The sequence below is a fragment of the Pongo pygmaeus genome, chromosome 3, assembly GCF_028885625.2.
Source record: "Pongo pygmaeus isolate AG05252 chromosome 3, NHGRI_mPonPyg2-v2.0_pri, whole genome shotgun sequence".
Lineage (NCBI taxonomy): Eukaryota > Metazoa > Chordata > Mammalia > Primates > Hominidae > Pongo > Pongo pygmaeus.
The window spans coordinates 123,205,043-123,226,708 of NC_072376.2; the positions used below are offsets into that span (position 1 = coordinate 123,205,043).

The following is a 21,666-nucleotide window of genomic DNA, read 5'->3' on the forward strand; positions in this document are numbered from 1 at the left end:
TGGATTATGAACTGAATATAGAAAATATTAAGGAACAAAGAGCTGTATGAGTGTTCACAGCTGCTCTCCTCACATGCATGACCCCTTCTCAAACATATTTTCTGAACGAATCACTCTCAGCAGGAAAGTGGTCTCTCTACTAGGAATAACAAACAAGACAGTCTCTACAACTACTTGGGCAAAGAGAAGCTTTGCCATGGAGAGGTCTGCTCTTACCTGTGTTTTGCAGAATGCTCTGCAGAGAAACACTCACTTTGTTCATGATTTGTCTAATTCCTGGAAAACATCAGCACTGCAATTTAGGATTAATCTGTTGAAAAGATGTGCCGGCATTAAAAATATATTAAGAAACTATGCTGTGAACTGCAGACTTTCTGAGAAATCTGGAATACTTTGGCCCACACATTTCCTCTCAATTGAGAACAGAAGGTTTGGAATCAGGCCAGGTGACCTAGGTTATAGCTCTGGCTCTAACTACATGACCTTGTCCAAATTACTTAATGTTCATAAACCTCCATTTATCTATCAATAAACAGGACTAATAATACATACATACCTCATGGGGATGCTGTGAAGATGAGATGAAATCCATCATCAAGGAATGTTAGCCAGAATCAGAATCCTTATCACCACTACATTCTCAAAGTCTCCTTAGATCCAAATTGAACATTTTTAGGAATAATTTTTAAAAATAAAATCTGTCTTCTCTTTGCAAATTTGCTTTTTAGTTTAATGCTTAATGTTTTGGTCAGTTGAATGAACTCTTTCAGCATCCTAAAATTATGTTAATATTGAGGAAAATACTGCTTACTAAATCTTTTGGATTAGAAAATAGTGCATGAATGCAATAAATTCTCTGGATTCAGAGTCCAGAGTGCTCACCATTATGCCACAGAGCCCCACGATAAAATGCAGTAAATTCTCTTGCCAGGATTGCAAGCTGACTCAATTGAAAGAATACCGTTTTATTTTTCTTATTTATTTATTTAGACAGAGTCTCTGTAGCCCAGGCTGGAGTGCAGTGGTGTGATCATAACTCACTATAGCCCTGAATATCAGGGTTCAAGTGATCCTCCTATCTCAGCCTCCCAAGTAGCTGAAACTACAGATGTGCACTACCATGTCTGGCTAATTTTAAATTTTTTGTAGAGATGGTGTCTTGCTATGTTGCCCAGGCTGGTCTCAAACTCCTGAACTCAAGTGATCCCCCTGCCTTCACTTCCCAAAGTGTTGGGATTACAGGCATGAGCCACCACATCTAGCCAGAGAAAAGAATACTAAGTGTGAACATCAAGAACCTTGATGTTATTTAACAACCTTGTCACTAGCCAGTGATATGTCCTCCAGTGCCTTAAATATTGGCTTCCTTATTCATCAGATTTAGTAACTAATGAGGCATAACTGAGTAAGCAATAAAGGACTCATAAAAGAAGGGTCTCAAGTTCTCTGGTGCTGCTATATCAGGGATGTGGGGTCCCCACAGACCTGGAAATTCTGGCCCCTCTTTCTCAACTCAGAGAAAATTGAGACATCCAGGATTGATTTCCAAAGACTCATGTTATGTAAAGAAGCCACCAAGAAGAGCAAAGAAAAGGAGCCAGTGATAGCAGCTCTTCCTCAGGGACACTTGACTTTCAGGGATGTGGCTATAGAATTCTCAGTGGAGTTGGGAGGCCAAGGCGGGCAGATCATGAGGTCAGGAGAGATCGAGACCACAGTGAAACCCCATCTCTACTAAAAATACAAAAAATTAGCCAGGCCTGGTGGCAGGCGCCTGTAGTCCCAGCTACTTGGGAGGCTGAGACAGGAGAATGGCTTGAACCCGCGAGGCGGAGCTTGCAGTGAGCTGAGATTGTGCCACTGCACTCCAGCCTGGGTGACACAGCAAGACTCCATCTCAAAAAAAAAAAAAAAAAAAAAAAATTCTCAGTGGAGGAGTGGAAATGCCTGAACCCTGTGCAGAGGCCTTTATACAGGGACATGATGTTGGAGAACTACAGGAACCTAGAGTCTGTGGATAGCTCTTTAAAATCCATGATGGAGTTCTCATCAACAGGGCAAGGCAATACAGAAGTGTTCCACGCAGGGACATTGGAAAGACATGAAAATCATCACATTGGAGATTTTTGCTTCCCAGAAACCGAAAAAGATATTCATGACTTTGAGTTTCAGTGGCAAGAAATGGAAAGAAATGGCCATGAAGCACCCATGACAGAAACCAAAGACTTAACTGGTAGTACAGACTGACATGATCAACGGCATGCTGGAAACAAGCCTATGAAAGATCAGGCTTTGGATTAAGCTTTCCTTTGGATTAAGCTTTCCTTTGCATCTGCCGGAACTGCACATATTTCAGACTGAACGGAAAATTGGTAATCAAGTGGACCAGTCTATCAATGATGCTTCCTCAGCTTCAACATCCCAAATAATTTCTTGTAGGCTCAAAACCCATCTTTCTAATAAGTATGGGAAGAATTTCCTCCATTCTTCATTATTCACACAAATACAGGAAGTACACATGAGAGAAAAACCTTTCCAATGTAATGAGTATGGCAAAGCCTTTAATTATAGCTCACAGTTAAGGAGACATCACATAACCCATTCAGGAGAGAAACAATGTAAATGTGATGTATGTGGCAAAGTCTTTCATCAGAAGTAATACCTTGCATGGCACCATAGAGTTCATACTGGAGAGCAACCTTACAAGTGTAATAAGTGTGGCAAGACCTTTGCTCAAAATTCAGCCCTTGTAATGCATAAGGCAATTCATAATGGAAAGAAACCTTACACATATAATGAACGTGGCAAGGTTTTTAGTCAAAAAGCAAATCTTGTATGTCATTATAGATGCCATACTGGAGAGAAACCTTGCAAGTGTAATGAGTGTGGCAAGACCTTCAATCAGATGTCATCCCTTCAATGCCATCATAGACTTCATACTGGACAGAAACCTTACAAATGAGAAGAATGTGACAAAGTTTACAGTTGCAGATCACAACTTGAAACACATAGGAGAATTCATACTGGAGAAAAACCATACAAATATAAGGCTTGTCACAAGGCTTTCTGGGATAATTCATGCCTTTCGCGCCTTAAGAGTTCATACTGGAGAGAAACCTTACAAATGTAAGGTTTGTGACAAGGTTTTCTGGCATGATTCATGCCTTGCACAACATCAGAGAGTTCATACTGGAGAGAACCCTTACAAGTGTAATAAGTGTGGCAAGACCTTTGCTCAAAATTCAGCCCTTGTAATGCATAAGGCAATTCATAATGGAAAGAAACCTTACACATATAATGAATGTGGCAAGGTTTTTAGTCAAAAAGCAAATCTTGTATGTCATTATAGATGCCATACTGGAGAGAAACCGTACAAGTGTAATGAGTGTGGCAAGACCTTCACTTGAAATTCAGCCCTTGTAATTCATAAAGCAATTCATACTAGAGGCAAATCTTACAAGTATAACGACTGTGGCAAGATTTCTTTTTTTTCTTTTTTGAGATGGAGTCTCGCTCTGTTGCCCAGGCTGGAATGCAGTGACGCGATCTTGGCTCACTGCAAGCTCCACCTCCCGGGTTCACGCCATTTTCCTGCTTCAGCCTCCTGAGTAGCTGGGACTACAGGTGCCCACCACCACGCCTGGCTAACTTTTTGTATTTTTAGTAGAGACAGAGTTTCACCATGTTGTCCAGGATGGTCTCGATCTCCTGACCTCGTGATCCACCTGCCTCGGCCTCCCAAGGTGCTGGGATTACAGGCGTGAGCCACCATACCCAGCCGAATGTGGCAAGGTGTCTAATCAACAATCAAACCTTGCATAACATCAGAGAGTTCATACTGGAGGGAAACCTTACAAGTGTAATGAGTATGGCAAAGCCTTTACTGGGCAGTCAACACTTATTCATCATCAAGCAATCCATGGTATAGGGAAACTTTACAAATGTAATGATTCTTACAAAGTCTTCAGTAACGCTACAACCTTTGCAAATCATTAGAGAATCCATAATGAAGAGAGATCTTACAAGTGTAGTAAATGTGGCAAATTTTTCAGATATCGATCATATCTTGCAGTTGATTGGTGAACTCATACTGGAGAGAAACCTTACAAATGTGATGATTGTGGCAAGGTCGTCGGTCAAACTTCATCTTATGCAAAACATAGGCGAATTCATACAGGAGAGAAACCTCAAGTGTGATGATTGTGGCAAAGTCTTGACTTCACTTTCACACAGGATTAACCATCAGAGAATCTATACCGGACAGAATCTTAAAAATGTCATTAAGTGTGGCAAGGTCTTCAGTCCGAGGTCAATCCTTGCAGAACATCAGAAAATTCATTTTTGAGATAATTTTTCCAAATACGATGACTATAGAAAATCAGAAAGCTTTAATTGACATTAGAGCCAATTTAGCATTGACTTGAGATTGAGTTGACTTAACATTGAGTTCAAACATTAATTGATATTAAAGTGTTTATGTTAAGAAGATTGGGCTGGGTGGGGTGGCTCACACCTGTGGTCCCAGCACTTTGGGAGGCCAAGGCTGATAGATCACAGCCACGCCTGGCTACGAGGGGGTGGAGGCCGCTGTGGGGCAGGGGCCTGGCTAGAAGGGGCGGGACCTTGAACAGGATCTGGGCGCTGCGAGAATGGGGAGGCTGCTTGGGGGCCGGGCAGACAGACGGAAGGGGCGGGGCCAGAGGGTGATCATTATCTTGAAGGCGAGGTCTGGAAGGGGTGTTCTGAAGGGCAGGGCCTGGAGGGGGCGGGTCCTGGCTTTCTCCTCAGTTGGGCCCCAGATGTTGCCTGCTGTCATCCTCTTGCCCTGCAGGACTGGATCCTCCGGGTACTGATTGGTGGATTGTTTCTGACGTGCTGTGATATTACCCCTAATATCACAGGGATGCTTCATCCGTTTTAAGTTAATATTTCAAACAATCGAAGGTAAAACAACATATTTATTGGGCAACCTGTAATGAACGCTGAATCATTTTTCTTCTTAAGTTGAAAATGGTTTTAATGCAAAGCGCCTTTTCTGAGCAGGTAGAGTCACGCATCCTGCAGGCGGTGCAAGCTCCCTTTCGTCTGGGGCAGGGCGGGGGAGAGGGGCAGGGACCTCGGTAAAGGGGTGGAGTGGGGCACTGGTTGCAGCGGGGACTGACAATTAGAATGGCTTATTAAGCAAGGTCCTGGGTTGCTAGAGTGGATAATGGAAACTGAACGGTGACATGCAAAACTGCCTATTACACAAAGGAAGTGAAGGACAATTTTATATTTCATGGAAATAAAGTCAGGGCCCAGGGGCAGTGGCTCACGCCTGTGATCCCAGCACTTTGAGAGGCTGAGGCAGGAGGACGGCTTGAGCCCAGGTGTTTCAGATCAGCTTGGGCAGCGTGGTGAGACCTCATCTATACTAAAAATTAAAAAAAAAATCAGCCAGGTGTGGTGGTGCACACCTGTGGTCCCAGCTGCTCGGGGCGCTGAGGTCGGACGATCGCTTGAGCCAGAAAGTTGGAGGCTGCAGTGAGCTCTGATCTCGCCACCACACTCCAGACTGGATGACAAAGCTAGACCCTGTCTCAAACAAACAAGCAAATAAATGAGACGTTTATTTAAAATAAACCTTTAAAAATAAAGGAAGAGATTTTCTTTCCTTTTGTCTCTTTTCTTAGCACACTCAGTTAGAAAATTTGTAAATGCATTTTCTCTGATGTCTGAGGTGTGTGTGTGTGTGTGCATGTGTGTTTTTTTTGGTTTTTTTTTTTTTTTTTAACGGAGTTTTTCTCTTGTTACCCAGGCTGGAGTGCAAGGCATGATCTTGCCTCACCACAACCTCCTTCTCCTGGGTTCAGGTGATTCGCCTGCCTTGGCTTCCCAAGTAGCTGGGATTACAGGTGTGAGCCACTATGCCTGGCAAACTTTGGTTTTTTGAGAAACTAAATCTTTTTTCAGCTTAATGACCCAGGGATGTATTTCTGAAAGACTTGGGAGCTCTCTTTGGAAAGCAAACAACAAAGGAGACAGTACCTTTATCCAGAAGAAATGGATAAATTCCTGGACACATACACCCTCCCAAGACTAAACCAGGAAGAAATTGAATCCCTGAATAGACCAATAACAGGCTCTGAAATTGAGGCAATAATTAATAGCCTACCAACCAAAAAAAGTCCGGGACCAGATGGATTCACAGCCAAATTCTACCAGAGGTACAAGGAGGAGCTGGTATCATTCCTTCTGAAATTATTCCAATCAATAGAAAAAGAGGGAATCCTCCCTGCCTCATAAAATGAGGCCTGGCAGAGACACAATAAAAAAAGAGAATTTTAGACCAATATTCCAGATTAACATAGATGAGAAAATGCTAAGTAAAATACTGGCAAACTGAATCCAGCAGCACATCAAAAAGCTTATCCACCAAGATCAAGTTGGCTTCATCCCTGGGATGCAAGGCTGGTTCAACACACGCAAATCAATAAATGCAATCCGTCACATAAACAGAACCAAAGACAAAAACCACAGGATTATCTCAATAGAAGCAGGAAAGGCCATTGACAAAATTCAACAGCACTTCATGCTAAAAACTGTCAATAAACTAGGTATTGATGGAATGTATCTCAAAATAATAAGAGCTATTTATGACAAACCCATAGTCAATATCATACTGAATGAGCAAAAACTGGAAGCATTCCCTTTGAAAACTGGCACAAGACAAGGATGCCCTCTCTCACCACTCCTATTCAACATAGTATGGGAAGTTCTGGCCAAGGCAATCAGGCAAGAGAAAGAAATAAAGGGTATTCAATTAGGAAAAGAGGAAGTCAAATTGTCCCTGTTTGCAGATGACATGATTGTATATCTAGAAAACCCCATCATCTCAGCCCCAAATCTCCTTAAGCTGATAAGCAACTTCAGCAAAGTCTCAGGATACAAAATCAATGTGCAAAAATCACAAGCGTTCCTACACACCAATGATAGACAAACAGAGAGCCAAATCATGAGTGAACTCCCATTCACAATTGCTTCAAAGAGAATAAAATACCTAGGAATCCAACTTACAAGGGATGTGAAGGACCTATTCAAGGAGAACTACATGCTCAATGAAATAAAAGAGGACACAAACAAATGGAAGAACACTCCATGCTCATGGATAGGAAGAATCAATATCGTGAAAATGGCCATACTGCCCAAGGTAATTTATAGATTTATAGATTCAATGCCATCCCATCAAGCTACCAATGACTTTCTTCACAGAACTGGACAAAACTAGTTTAAAGTTCATATGGAACTGAAAAAGAGCCCACATTGCCAAGACAATCCTAAGCCAAAAGAACAAAGCTGGAGGCATCACCCTACCTGACTTCAAACTATACTACAAGGCTACAGTAACCAAACAGCATGGTACAGGTATCAAAACAGAGAGATAGACCAGTGGAACAGAACAGAGATCTCAGAAATCACACCACACATCTACAACCATCTGATCTTTGACAAACCTAACAAAAACAAGCAATGGGGAAAGGATTCCCTATTTAATAAATGGTGCTGGGGAAACTAGCCACATGTAGAAAGCTGAAACTGGATCCTTTCCTTATACCTTATACAAAAATTAATTCAAGATGGATTAAAGACTTAAATGTTGGACCTAAAACCATAAAATCCCTAGAAGAAAACCTAGTAAATACCATTCAGGACATAGGCACGGGCAAGTGCTTCATGACTAAAACACCCAAAGTAATGGCAACAAAAGCCAAAATTGACAAATGGGATCTAATTAAACTCAAGAGCTTCTGTACGGCAAAAGAAACTACCATCAGAGTGAACAGGCAACCTACAGAATGGGAGAAAATTTTTGCAATATACTCATCTGTCAAAGGGCTAATATCCAGAATCTACAAATAACTTAAACAAATTTACAAGAAAAAATCAAACAACCCCATTCAAAAGTGAGCAAAGGATATGAACAGACACTTCTCAAAATAAGACATTTATGCAGCCAACAGACACATGAAAAAATGCTCATCATTTGATGACCATCAAATAGTCATCAGAGAAATGCAAATCAAAACCACAATGAGATACCATCTTACACCACTTAGAATGGCAATCATTAAAAAGTCAGGAAACAGAGTGAACAGGCAACCTACAAAATGGGAGAAAATTTTCGCAACCTACTCATCTGACAAAGGGCTAATATCCAGAATCTACAATGAACTCCAACAAATTTACAAGAAAAAAAACAAACAAACCCATCAAAAAGTGGGCAAAGGATATGAACAGACACTTCTCAAAAGAAGACATTTATGCAGCCAAAAGACACATGAAAAAATGCTCATCACTGGACATCAGAGAAATGCAAATCAAAACCACAATGAGATGCCCTCTCACACCAGTTAGAATAGCAATCATTAAAAAGTCAGGAAACAACAGGTGCTGGAGAGGATGTGGAGAAATAGGAACACTTTTACACTGTTGGTGGGGCTGTAAACTAGTTCAACCATTGTGGAAGTTGGTGTGGCGATTCCTCAGGGATCTAGAACTAGAAATACCATTTGACCCAGCCATCCCATTACTGGGTATATACCCAAAGGACTATAAATCATGCTGCTATAAAGACACATGCACACCTATGTTTATTGTGGCACTATTCACAATAGCAAAGACTTGGAACCAACCCAAATGTCCAACAATGATAGGCTGGATTAAGAAAATGTGGCACATATACACCATGGAATACTATGCAGCCATAAAAAATGATGAGTTCATGTCCTTTGTAGGGACATGGATGAAACTGGAAATCATCATTCTCAGTAAACTATCGCAAGGACAAAAAACCAAACACCGCATGTTCTCACTCATAGGTGGGAATTGAACAATGAGAACACATGGACACAGGAAGGGGAACATCACACTCTGGGGACTGTTGTGGGGTCAGGGGAGGGAGGAGGGATAACATTAGGAGATATACCTAATGCTAAATGACGAGTTGATGGGTGCAGCACACCAGTATGGCACATGTATACATATGTAACTAACCTGCACATTGTGCACATGTACCCTAAAACTTAAAGTATAATAATAATTAAAAAAAAAGTCAGGAAAAAATAGGTGCTGGAGAGGATGTGGAGAAATAGGAACACTTTTACACTGTTGGTGAGACTGTAAACTAATTCAACCATTGTGGAAGACAGTGTGGCTATTCCTTAAGGATCTAGAACTAGAAATACCATTTGACCCAGTGATTCCATTACTGGGTATATACCCAAAGGATTATAAATCATGCTGCTGTGAAGACACATGCACACATATATATTGCGGCACTATTCACAATAGCAAAGACTTGGAACCAGCTCAAATGTCCATCAATGATAGACTGGATTAAGAAAATGTGGCACATATACACCATGGAATACTATGCAGCCAGAAAAAAAGATGAGTTCATGTCCTTTGTAGGAACATGGATGAAGCTGGAAACCATCATTCTGAGCAAACTGTCGCAAGGACAAAAAACCAACCACCACATGTTCTCACTCATAGGTGAGAATTGTACAATGAGAACACTTGGACACAAGGCAGGGAACATCACACACCAGGGCCTGGCATGGGTCAGGGATGGAGGAGGGATAACATTAGGAGAAATACCTAATGTAAATGACGAGTTAATGGGTGCAGCAAACCAGCATGGCACATGTATACATATGTAACAAATCTTGTGCACATGTACCCTACAACTTAATGTGTATATATAAAAAGAATAAGTTTAAGAATAGAAATTTCTAGAAATTAGTTGGCAGTCTACAACTGGGATTTCAGCAGTAAAAACGGAAAATGTCAAAATTAGGATAATCGCTTGGACAGAATATTTGATGTTATTAGAGTGAATAAGTTTGATGATAAATTTATAGATATGTAAAGAGCTAGATGGCCATAAATTATCTTTGCGAAGAAGAGTGGGAACTAGAGGAAGAGCGGTCAAGGAAGATTCACAATAGTCTATGCATCATTATAAATGTGCACATGTCCTCATGGTCAGGTAGTAATGTTTGAAGATACAGGTGAGTGCCTGAAATGAAGAAATACAACTTTTGCTAAAACATGCTGACCAAAAATAAAAATAAAAAGAAGGCCGGTTGCGGTGGCTCACGTCTGTAATCCCAGCACTTTGGGAGGCTGAGGCAGGTGATCACCTGAGGTCAGGAGTTCAAGACCAGCCTGGCCAACATGGCGAAACGCTGTCTCTACTAAAAATAAAAAAATTAGCTAGGCGTAGTGGCACATGCCTGTAATCCCAGCTAGTAGTGGGGCTGAGGCAGAAGGATCGCTTGAACCTGGGAGGCGGAGTTTGCAGTGAGCCGAGATCATGCCACTGCACTCCAGCCTGGCCACAGAGTGAGACTCCATCTCAATAAATAAATAAATAAATAAATAAAAAATAAAATAAAATAAAAGGAAAAGAAGAAGAAGAAAAAGAAAAGAAAGACAAGAGAAAAAAGTCTTTGGGCCTAACAAAGCACTGAGTAGGCATGAGGTTTGAGAGTCGATGTCCATTGAATTTAACCCTTAAGAAAATTTTTTTGTGGCTTTCAACACTGCTGGTTCATCAGAGGAGTAGACGGGTTACAAACCATCTTGCTGGGAATCAATAGGAAAGTGAATGATGCGAAAGTAGAGAGAAATCCTATGAGTTTAGGAGTGAAAAGAAGGAAAGACTCCATATGGTAGCCAAAAGGGATGAGGAGGGGAAGGGAAAAGAAATATGCAACCTATGGAGACAGAGAGAAGGAAGCATATTATCAGGGAACAGTTGAGGTGAGATCACAGGGCATTCACATAATCAAGTGGAGTTAACCTTTGAAATGTTAGCCTAAAATAGTAATAATCTTTAAATATTTACTTATTTGGCAGAATGATTAGCTTAGAAGCAAACTCTTTGTTAAAAAGCAACTTCTCTGTTTCTGGAATTCATCATTATTTTAAATAAAGGTAGACTGTAACTAGACTAAGTTATAAATGTGTTGGTGTTAAAAGGTGTGATATTACCTTATTAATTTGAATGACTGGCACTGATTTCCTCCAATTTAAAAATTTTATTTAGCTAGTTCTAACAATCCCCAGGGAGTCTTGTTTTGCTTGACAGCTGCCTCTGACGCTGGCACACAGTGACCTCTTTCCAACCTGCTGCATCCAGCCTTTATGAGAAGGGGAGCTAACAAACTAATTAGACTGGTAGCTTAAAAAAATATCAATCTTGGTACACACCCAGGCCAAAAAGTCTTACATGTACAAAAACAGAACATTTGTGTCTGCCCAACTGTCCAATACTGCTAACCTCAGGCTTTTATCTCACACTTAAAAACTGGTTTTATTTTGCACTTTGGCATACTGTATAGAAGTTTGACACATTTGTAGGATAAAAACTACATTTGAAATGATGAGATCTACATTGGGAAAATTATGGGTGAACAAATTTGGAGATATAACCGAATAATTTGTCATTGATGGAAATGTGCAAGCTCTGCCTCCCGAGTTCAAGTGATTCTCCTGCCTCAGCCTCCCGAGTAGCTGGGACAACAGGTGCACACCACCATGCCTGGCTAATTCTTGTATTTTTAGTAGAGATGGGGTTTCACCATGTTGGCCAGGCTGGCCTCGAACTCCTGGCCTCGTGCAATCCACCCGCCTTGGCCTCCCAGAATGTTGGGATTACAGCCGTGAGCCACTGCACCCACCCGAAAAGGGGTTAATTTCTTGTACCGCATAAAGAAAAAAAAACATATATTAATAGTTGGCTTGTGAAAGATGGTATTTTCTGCCCAGCTCCTGGTAGAATTGTTTTTGCTGAACATGACTATCATGTCAGTGGGGTTTTAGTTGTCAGTGCCAGAAGGGAAGTCAAAGATAAGGCACAATATTTCTCAATCCACTGGCCACCTGCATCAGAATTACTCAAGGTGTTGTTTAAAAAAATGCAGCTTCCAGCCGGGCTCATGCTTGTAATCCCAGCACTTTGGGAGGCTGAGGCGGGTGGATCATGAGGTCAGGAGTTCGAGACCAGCCTGGCCAGTATGGTGAAACCCTGTCTCTACTAAAAATACAAAAATTAGCTGGGTGTGGTGGCACGCGCCTGTAGTCCCAGCTGCTTGGGAGGCTGAGGCAGGAGAATCACTTGAACCCGGGAGGTGGAGGTTGCAGTGGGCAGAGACAGTGCCACTGCACTCCAGCCTGGGCAACAGAGCAAGACTCTATCTAAAAAAATTGCAGATTCCAAGTTTTCATGCTGGATCTACTGAATCTCTGCAGGAGGGTCTTGATAATTTACTATTTTAATAAGCACTTAGGTGTTTCTTATGAAAACCAAAATTTGAGAACTAGATTTTGAAACATACAACTATACTTAGCCTCAGTACTGTTTAGAGGGAACAAAAATTGGCATATCCTTTATAATGTGCCAATTTTTCATGCAATCTCTACCAGAATTTAAAATGTACACATCCTTTGACACAGCCATTCCATTTCTAGGAATTTATCTAACAGAATAATTGAATAAGTGTGTAAGGATATATGTTTAAAAAACTATACAAAATTGGCTATTGTAGGAGAAAAGTGGTAATAACTTAAATGCCTACCAAGGAATGTTATGTATCAAATACTGTTCTAAGCACTTCAAAAGCAGTTAAGTCATTTAATCCTCATAACATTATATAGTAATAGAATATAAAACATATATAAAATATAATCTTAATAATATTATTATCCCTCAATTTACAGATGACAAAGCTGAGGCACAGAACGATTAAGTACTTATCCAAAATCACACTGCTGTACGCGGCACAGCCAGGACACAAAGCCAAGTAGTCTGGCTCTAGAGTCTGTGGGCTTAATCCTGCACTATTTGCCTCTCTCAACATTCTGCTGCCTTCACATAATCATTAAATGTATTTTTAACTCACAAAAATTAAATTTAAAACATGAATGAGCTAGTATAGGTGGCTTTCTTTTTCTTTTTCTTTATTTATTTTATTATACTTTACGTTCTGGGATACATGTGCAGAACATGCAGGTTTGTTACACAGGCATACAAATGCCATGGTGGTTTGCTGCACCCATCAAACCGTCATCTACATTAGGTATTTCTCCTAATGCTATCCCTCCCCTAGCCCTCCACCCCACGAAAGGTCCCGGTGTGTGATGTTCCCCTCCCTGTGTCCATGTGTTCTCATTGTTCAATTCCCACTTATGAGTGAGAACATGTGGTGTTTGATTTTCTGTTCCTGTGTTAGTTTGCTGAGAATGATGGTTTCCAGCTTCATCCATGTCCCTGCAAAGGACATGAACTCACACTTTTTATGGCTGTATAATATTCCATGGTGTATATGTGCCACATTTTCTTTATCCAGTCTATCATTGATGTGCATTTGGATTGGTTCCAAGTCTTTGCTATTGTGAACAGTGCTGCAATAAACATACATGTGCATATGTCTTTATAGTAGAATGATTTGTAATCCTTTGGGTATATACCCAGAAATGGGATTTGTGGGTCAAATGGTATTTCTGGTTCTAGATCCTTGAGGAATCGCCACACTGTCTTCCACAATGGTTGAACTAGTTTACATTCCCAACAGTGTAAAAGTGTTCCTATTTCTCCACATCCTCTCCAGCATCTGTTATTTCCTGACTTTTAAATGATCACCATTCTAACTGGCATGAGATGGTATCTCATTGTGGTTTTGATTTGTATTTCTCTGATGACCAGTGATGATGAGCTTTTTTTCATATGTTTGTTGGTCACATAAATGTCTTTTTTTGAGAAGTGTCTGTTCATATCCTTTGCCCACTTTTGAATGGGTATTTTTTTCTTGTAAATTTGTTTAAGCTCTTCGCAGATTGTGGATATTAGCCCTTTGTCAGATGGATAGATTGCAAAAACTTTCTCCCATTGTGTAGGTTTCCTGTTCACCCTGATGATAGTTTCTTTTGCTGTGCAGAAGCTCTTGAGTTTAATTAGATCCAATTTGTCAATTTTGGCTTTTGTTGCTATTGCTTTTGGTGTTTCAGTCATGAAGTCTTTGCCCATGCCTATGTCCTGAATGGTATTGCCTAGGTGTTCTTCTAGGGTTTGTAGGGTTTTAGGTCTTATGTTTAAGTCTTTAATGCATCTTGAGTTAATTTTTGTATAAGGTATAAGGAAAGGGTCCAATTTCAGTTTTCTGCATATGGCTAGCCAATTTTCCCAGCATCATTTATTAAATAGGGAATCCTTTCCCCATTTCTTGTTTTTGTCAGGTTTGTCAAAGATCTGATGGTTGTAGATGCGTGGTGTTATTTCTGAGGTCTCTATTTTGTTCCATTGGTCTATGTATCTGTTTTGGTACCAGTATCATGCTGTTTTGGTTACTATAGCCTTGTAGTATAGTTTGAAGTCAGTTAGGGTGATGACTCCAGCTTTGTTTTTTTTTGCTTAGGATTGTCTTGGCTATATGGGCTCTTTTTTGGTTCCATATAAAATTTAAAATAGTTTTTTCTAATTCTGTAATGAAAGTCAGTGGTAGCTTGATGGGGATAGCATTGAGTCTATAAATTACTTTGGGCAGTATGGCCATTTTCACGATATTGATTCTTCCTATCCATGAGCATGGGATTTTTTTCCATTTGTTTGTGTCCTTTTTTATTTCCTTGAGCAGTGGTTTGGAGTTCTCCTTGAAGAGGTCCTTCACATCCCTTGTAAGTTGGATTCCTAGGTATTTTATTCTCTTTGTAGCAATTATGAATGGGAGTACATTTATGATTTGGCTCTCTGTTTGTCTATTATTGGTGTATAGGAATGCTTGTGATTTTCGCACATTGATTTTGTTTCCTGAGACTTTGCTGAAGTTGCTTATCAGCTTAAGGAGATTTTGAGCTGAGATGATGGGGTTTTCTAAATATACAATCATGTCATCTGCAAACAGGGACAATTTGGCTTCTTTTCTTCCTATTTGAATACCCTTTATTTCTTTATCTTGCCTGATTGCCCTGGTCAGAACTTCCCGTACTATGTTGAATAGGAATGATGAGAGAGGGCCTCTTTGTCTTGTGCCAGTTTTCAAAGGGAATGCTTCCAGCTTTTGCCCATTCAGTATGATATTGACTATGGATTTGTCATAAATAGCTCTTATTATTTTGAGATACATTCCATCAATACCCAGTTTATTGACAGTTTTTAGCATGAAGGGGTGTTGAATTTTATTGATGGCTTTTTCTTCATCTATTGAGATAATCATGTGGTTTTAGTCATTGGTTCTGTTTATATGATGGATTACGTTTATTGATTTGCATATGTTGAACCAGCCTTGCATCCCAGGGATGAAGCTGACTTGATGGTGGTGAATAAGCTTTTTGATATGCTGCTGGATTCCGTTTGCAAGTATTTAGTGAGGATTTTCACATCGATGTTTATCAGGGATGTTGGCCTGAAATTTTCTTTTTTTTATTGTGTCTCTGCCAGGTTTTGGTATCAGGATGATGCTGGCCTTATAAAATGAGTTAGGGAGGATTCCCTCTTTTTCTATTGATTGGAATAGTTTCAGAAGGAATGGTACCAGCTCCTTTTTGTACCTCTGGTAGAATTCAGCTGTGAATCCGTCTGGTCCTGGGCTTTTTTTTGGTTGGTGGGCTACTAATTACTGCCTCAATTTCAGAACCTGTTATTGGTCTATTCAGGGATTCAACTTCTTCCTGGTTTAGTCTTGGGAGGGTGTATGTGTCCAGGAATTTGTCTATTTCTTCTAGATTTTCTAGTTTATTTGTGTAGAGGTGTTTATAGTATTCTCTGATGGTAGTTTGTATTTCTGTGGGATCAGTGGTGATATCCCCTTTATCATTTTTTATTGTGTCTATTTGATTCTTCTATTCCTTCTTTATTAGTCTGGCTAGCAGCCTGTCTATTTTGTTGATCGTTTCAAAAATCCAGCTCCTGGATTCGTTAATTCTTTTGAAGGGGTTTTGTGTCTCTATCTCCTTCAGTTCTGCTCTGATCTTAGTTATTTCTTGTCTTCTGCTAGCTTTTGAATTTGCTTACTTTTCCTTCTCTAATTCTTTTAGTTGATTTTAGATCTTTCTTTCTTTCTCTTGTGGGCATTTAGTGCTATAAATTTCCCTCTAAACGCTGCATTAGCTGTGTCCAAGAGATTCTGGTATGTTGTGTCTTTGTTCTCATTGGTTGCTAAGAGGTTATTTATTTCTGCCTTAATTTCATTATTTACCCAGTAGTCATTCAGGAGGAAGTTATTTCTGTTTCCATGTAGTTGTGTGGTTTTGAATGAGTTTCTTAATCCTGAGTTCTAATTTGATTGCACTGTGGTCTGGGAGACGGTTTGTTATGATTTCCATTGTTTTGCATTTGCTAAGGAGTGTTTTACTTCCAATTATGTGGTCAATTTTAGAATAACTGCGAAGTGGTGCTGAGAAGAATGTATATTCTGTTGATTTGGGGTGGACAGCTCGTAGATGACTATTAGGTCTGCTTGGTCCAGAGCTGAGTTCAAGCCTTGAATATCCTTATAAATTTTCTGTCTCGTTGATCTGTCTAATATTGACAGTGGGGTGTTAAAGTCTCCCATTATCATTGTGTGGGAGTCTAAGTCTTTTTGTAGGTCTCTAAGAACTTGCTTATGAATCTGGGTGCTTCTGTATTGGGTGCATATATATTTGGGTGCTTCTGTATTGGGTGCATATATATTTAGGATAGTTAGTTCTTGTTGCATTGATCCCTTTACCATTATGTAATGCCCTTCTTTGTCTTTTTTGATCTTTGTTGGTTTAAAGTCTATTTTGTCAGAGACTAGGATTGCAACCCCTGCTTTTATTTTTTTGCTTTCCATTTTCTTGGTAAACCTTCCTCCATCACTTTATTTTGAGCCTATGTATGTCTTTGCACATGAAATGGGTCTCCTGAATACAGCACACTGAGGGGTCTTGACTCTTTATCCAATTTGCCAATCTGTGTCTTTTAATTGGGGCATTTAGCCCATTTACATTTAAGGTTATTATTGTTACGTGTGAATTTGATCCTGTCATTATGATGCTAGTTGGTTGTTTTGCCCATTAATTGATGCAGCTTCTTCATATTGTTGATGGTCTTTACAATTTGGTATGTTTTTGCAGTGGCTGGTATGGGTTTTTCCTTTCCATATTTAGTGCCTCCTTCAGGAGCTCTTGTAAGGCAGGCCTGGTGATGACAAACTCTCTCAGCATTTGCTTGTCTGTAAAGGTTTTTATTTCGCCTTCACTTATGAAGCTTAGTTTGGCTGGATATGAAATTCTGGGTTGAAAATTCTTTTCTTTAAGAATGTTGAATATTGGCCTTTACTCTCTTCTGGCTTGTAGGGTTTCTGCAGAGTGATCTGCTGTTAGTCTGATGGGCTTTCCTTTGTGGGTAACCTGACCTTTCTTTCTGTCTGCCCTTAACATTTTTTCCTTCATTTTAACCTTCATGAATCTGATGATTATGTGTCTTTGGGCTGCTCTTCTAGAGGAGTATCCTTGTGGTGTTTTTTGTATTTTCTGAATTTGAATGTTGGCCTGTCTTGCTAGGTTGGGGAAGTTCTCCTGGATAATATCCTGAAGAGTGTTTTCCAGCTTGGTTCCATTCTCCTCATCACTTTCAGGTACACCAATCAAATGTAGGTTTCATCTTTTCACATGGTCCCATATTTCTTGGAGGCTTTGTTCGTTCCTTTTCATTTTTTTTTTTCCTCTAATTTTGTCCTCACACTTTATTTCATTAAGTTGATCTTCAATCTCTGGTATCCTTTCTGCCACTTGATTGCCTTGGGTATTGATACTTGTGTATGCTTCATGAAGTTCTCGTGCTGTGTTTTTCAGCTCCATCAGGTTATTAATGTTCTCTAAACTGATTATTCTAGTTAGCAATTCCTCTAACATTTTTTCAAGGTTCTTAGCTTCCTTGCATTGGGTTAGAACATGCTCCTTTAACTCAGAGGAGTTTGTTATTACCCACCTCTGAAACCTACTTCTATCAATTCATCAAACACATTCTCCATCCAGTTTTGTTGCCTTGCTGGCAAGGAGTTGTGATCCTTTGGAGAAGAAGAGGTATTCTGGTTTTTGGAATTGTCCACCTTTTTACACTGGTTTTTCCTCATCTTCATGGATTTATCTACCTTTGGTCTTTGATGTTAGTGACCTTTGGATGGGGTTTCTGTGTGGACATTCTTTTTGTTGATGTTGATGCTATTACTTTCTGTGTTGTTTTCCTTCAGGCCCCTTTGCTGCAGGTCTGCTGGAGTTTGCCAGAGGTCCACTCCAGACCCTGTTTGCCTGGGTATCACCAGCGAAGGCTGCAGAACAGCAAAGATTGCTGCCTTTTCCTTCCTCTGAAAGCTTCATTTCAGAGGGGCACCTGCCAGATGCCAGCCAGAGCTCTCCTGTATGAGGTGTCTGTCAACCCCTGCTGGGAGGTGTCTCCCAGTCAGGAGCCATGGGGGTCAGGGACCCACTTGAGGAGGTAGTCTATCCCTTAGCAGAGCTTGAGCACTGTGCTGGGAGATCTGCTGCTCTCTTCAGAGCTGGCAGGCAGGAATGTTTAAGTCTGCTGAAGCTGCACCCATAGCTGCCCCTACCCCCAGGTGCTCTGTCCTGGGGAGATGAGAGTTTTGTCTATAAACCTCTGACTGGGGCTGTGGCCTTTCTTTCAGAGATGCCCTGCCCTGAGAGGAGGAATCTAGAGAGGCAGTCTGGCTACAGCAGCTTTGCTGAGCTGTGGTGGGCTCTGCCCAGTTCAAGCTTCCTGGTGGCTTTGTTTACACTGTGAGGGGAAAACCCCCTACTGAAGCCTTCAGTAATGGTAAGCGCCCCTCCCCGCACCAAGCTTGAGCATCCTAGGTCAACTTCAGACTGCTGTGCTGGCAGTGAGAATTTCAAGCCAGTGGATCTTAGTTTGCTGGGCTCCATGGGGGTGGGATCCTCTGAGCTAGACCACTTGGCTCCCTGGCTTTAGCCCCCTTTCCATGGGAGTGAATGGTTCTGTCTCACTGGCATTCCAGGTGCCACTGGGGTATAAAAAAAAACTCCTGAGCTAGCTCGGTGTCTGCCCAAATGGCCACCCAGTGTTGTGTTTGAAACCTAGGGCCCTGGTGGCATAGGCACCTGAGGGAATCTCCTGGTTTGTGGGTTGTGAAGACTGTGGGAAAACCATAGTATCTGGGCCGGAATGCACCATTCCTCACGGCACAGTCCCTTACCGCTTCCCTTGGCCAGGTGAGGGAGTTCCCTGACCTCTTGTGCTTCCTGGGTGAGGCAATGTCCCACCCTGCTTCGGCTCACCCTCCATGGGCTGCACCCACTGTATAACCAGTCCCAATGAGATGAGCTGGGTACCTCAGCTGGAAATGCAGAAATCACCTGTCTTCTGCATTGATCTTGCTGGGAGGTGCAGACTGGAGCTGTTCCTATTTGGCCATCTTGCCAGCCACCTAGACCTCTTTTTCGTAATTAGAAATTTTATTTTCTATTCAATCTTTCTTTTACTCTACTACAGAGGAATAAGTTTTCTCTTTTGAAATAAATGACATTTGAAAAAATATGTTCGATATGATCATGTTCATGTAGAAATGTGTATTTATGTCTGCATTTTAAAATTAAATAATTTTTAAGAAAAGATTAGGCCTTAGAAGTGGGCACACAAAGTTGAAGATAGTGGTCTGTGAGTAAAGTTCTGAGTGTTTTCTATTTTCTGCCTTTTGCTTGTCTATGGTTCCTTTTTATTTTCCCACTAATGAACATATTTTGTTCCTATAAAATGAAAAACACAACAGCAATATGTGAATGTGCCTACCATGCAAATATGTATAAAGTTTATGCTTTTGTAAGAGTGGCTTTTAAGGATAAATAGATGAAATTACAAATAGAGGTGAGGGAAAATACATCTTCTTACACTGTTTTATAGTTTTGTTTCTTAAAACTGTAGAGCTCATGCATCAAGTAGACTGGAAGGTCTTCTGATGCTCAAATTTGGTTATTTTCATCCTTGATCCACTTCAATAAGAGCAGATCTCAGAGAACAAATAAACTTTTCTATTCCAACATTCTCCTTCCTGCATACTAGTCGACTGTGTTTCCTGCCTGCCAGTCTTCTCAGCTAGGTTTCTTTTTCGTGAGTGAACGAGTATAGGTGGCTTTCCTTTTTCTTAATTAGCAATTTTATTTTGTATTCAATCTTTCTTTTACTCTACCACAAAAGAATAAGATTTCTCTTTTGAAATAAATAATGTTCTTTGTCTCATCTATTAACTGGATGTGATACATTTATTTCATGAAGTTATCTTGGGTCCTTCAGGGAAGCCAGCTTTATTCAGAACAATCTGAATTATATGCATTGATAAACCAATCAGTTGTGATTCATCCAAGGTGACAGAATTTACAAAGGCTTCAAAGTGGCTGTCACACTAAACTCTGGGCAATGTTAATGTTGGGCTAACTGAAAATTATAACTAGAACATTTCTTGAACTTATTTTCCTTTAGTACAAGCAGGTAAAATTGGTTCTCTTCATTTTATAAATGTCATTCTTCAAAAAGAATCTGGTAGTACAAGATGACTTGCTTGCTTTCTGAATATTTTAATTCTGGATTGTTATATGTTTTGCTGGTAAGTTATTTAAGTTATTTTAATTGATCATATTGTTTTTAAAAATGAGATTTTAAAAATATTTTAAATTTTTTTTTAACTTGGGGGGAACATGCACAGGTTTGTTTCAAGGGTATATTGTGTGATGCTGAGGTTTCGGCTTCTATTTATCTGGTCACCCAGATAGTGAACCAAGTGCCAAATAGAAGGTTTTTAAAGACTTGCCCCTCTCCCTTCCTCTCTCCTTTTAGAGTCCCCAGTGTCTATTGTTCCCATTTTTATGCATGTGTATAACCAAGATTTAGCACTCACTTATAAGTGAGAACATGTGATATTTGATTTTCTGTTTCTGTATTAATTTGCTTAGGATAATGGCTTCTAGGTGCATCTGTGTTGCTGCAAAGGACATGATCTCATTCTTTTTTTTTTTTGAGATGGATTCTCACTCTGTTGCCCAGGCTGGAGTGCAGTGGTGCTATCTCGGCTCACTGCAGGCTCCGCCTCCTGGGTTCACACCATTCTCCTGCCTCAGCCTCCCAAGTAGCTGGGACTACAGGCGCCCACCACCACGCCTGGCTAATTTTTTGTATTTTTAGTAGAGATGGGGTTTCACCGTGTTAGCCGGGATGGTCTTGATCTCCTGACCTTGTGATCCACCCACCTTGGCCTCCCAAAGTGCTGGGATTACAGGTGTAAGCCACCATGCCTGGCTGATCTCATTCCTTTTTTATGGCTGCATAGTATTCCGTGGTGTATAAATACCACATTTTCTTTATCCAGTCCACTGTTGATGGGCACCTACGTTGATTCTCTGTCTTTGCTATTGTGAACAGTGCTGTAATGAACATACAGTGCATGTGTCTTTTTGGTGGAATGATTTATATTCTGTTGGGTATGTAACCATAATGGGATTACTGGATTAAATGGTAGTTCTATTTTTAGTTCTTTGAGAAATATTCAAAGTGCCTTCCACAGTGGCTGAACTAATTTACACTCCCACCAGCAATGTATAGGCATTCCCTTTTCTCCATAGCCTTGCCAACAA

The 21,666-nt window shown here is 40.4% G+C and overlaps 1 non-coding gene and 2 pseudogenes across 1 annotated transcript; 2 read left to right on the plus strand and 1 right to left on the minus strand.

The window, feature by feature from the left end:
* The first annotated feature begins 1,555 nt into the window (after positions 1–1,555).
* LOC129034584 (zinc finger protein 816-like) lies at positions 1,556–3,407 on the plus strand (annotated as a pseudogene).
* A 370-nt stretch (positions 3,408–3,777) lies between these two features.
* LOC129034585 (putative zinc finger protein 137) lies at positions 3,778–4,345 on the plus strand (annotated as a pseudogene).
* A 15,604-nt stretch (positions 4,346–19,949) lies between these two features.
* On the minus strand, positions 19,950–20,029 carry LOC129035971 (small nucleolar RNA U2-19). Its single transcript, XR_008502446.1, has one exon. It is a non-coding gene; the product is annotated as a small nucleolar RNA U2-19 (small nucleolar RNA).
* Between the last annotated feature and the right edge of the window lie 1,637 nt (positions 20,030–21,666).